This window comes from Thamnophis sirtalis, unplaced genomic scaffold, assembly GCF_051295495.1.
Source record: "Thamnophis sirtalis isolate CommonGarterSnake01/CBP01778 unplaced genomic scaffold, rThaSir2_p1.2 scaffold_4, whole genome shotgun sequence".
Classification (NCBI taxonomy): domain Eukaryota; kingdom Metazoa; phylum Chordata; class Lepidosauria; order Squamata; family Natricidae; genus Thamnophis; species Thamnophis sirtalis.
Window position 1 is genome coordinate 194684 of NW_028261384.1, and position 1180 is coordinate 195863.

The window sequence follows — 1180 nt, forward strand, 5'->3', positions numbered from 1 at the left end:
CCTGCCGCCCCCTTCCCTCCCCTCCCTGCCGGCGGCTCCGCCAGCCACAGCCGCGCCGCGTCACGAGCCGCCCCCGCCCAGCCTCCCTCCTCCGCCGCCCGCGTCACCACCGGAGGGAGGGAGGGAGAGAGGGAGAGAGGAGGCGGGCCGGGGTCTCTGCAGCCCAGCTCGGGAAGCCAGCGTCGCTCCACAGGGCCTGGACCCCCGCTTGGCCCGGGATGGCACAGGAGGCCACACTGCAAGAGAGAGGGAGAGAGAGAGAGAGAGAGAGAGAGAGAGAGATTAGATTGATATAGATACTTTAGAGATGGATGGATGGATGGATGGATAGATGATAGATAGATGGATAGATGGATAGATGATAGATAGATAGATAGATAGATAGATAGATAGATAGATAGATAGATAGATAGATAGATAGATAGATAGATAGATAGATAGATAGATACTGGAGCGAGAGAGAGATTGATAGATTAGATTGATATAGAGATACTTAAATCTAGATAGAGAGATTGAGAAAGAGAGAGAGAAGGATGAATGGATGGATGGATAGATGGATGGATAGATATAAAGAAAGAAAGAAAAAAGAAAGAAAGAAAGATACTGGAGCGAGAGAGAGATTGATAGATTAGATTGATATAGAGATACTTAAATGTAGATAGATTGAGAAAGAGAGAGAGAGAGAAGGATGGATGGATGGATGGATGGATACATAGATAGATAGAAAGAAAGATACTGGAGCGAGAGAGAGATTGATAGATTAGATTGATATAGAGATACTTAAATGTAGATAGATTGAGAAAGAGAGAGAGAGAGAGAGATTAGATTGATATAGAGATACTTAAATGTAGATAGATTGAGAAAGAGAGAGAGAGAGAAGGATGGATGGATGGATGGATGGATACATAGATAGAAAGAAAGAAAGAAAGATACTGGAGCGAGAGAGAGATTGATAGATTAGATTGATATAGAGATACTTAAATGTAGATAGAGAGATTGAGAAAGAGAGAGAGAGAGATTAGATTGATATAGATATTTTAGAGATGGATGGATGGATGGATGGATGGATGGATAGATAGATAGATAGATAGATAGATAGATAGATAGATAGACACGAGCGAGAGAGAGATTGATAGATTAGATTGATAGAAATACTTAAATGTAGATCGAGGGATTGAGA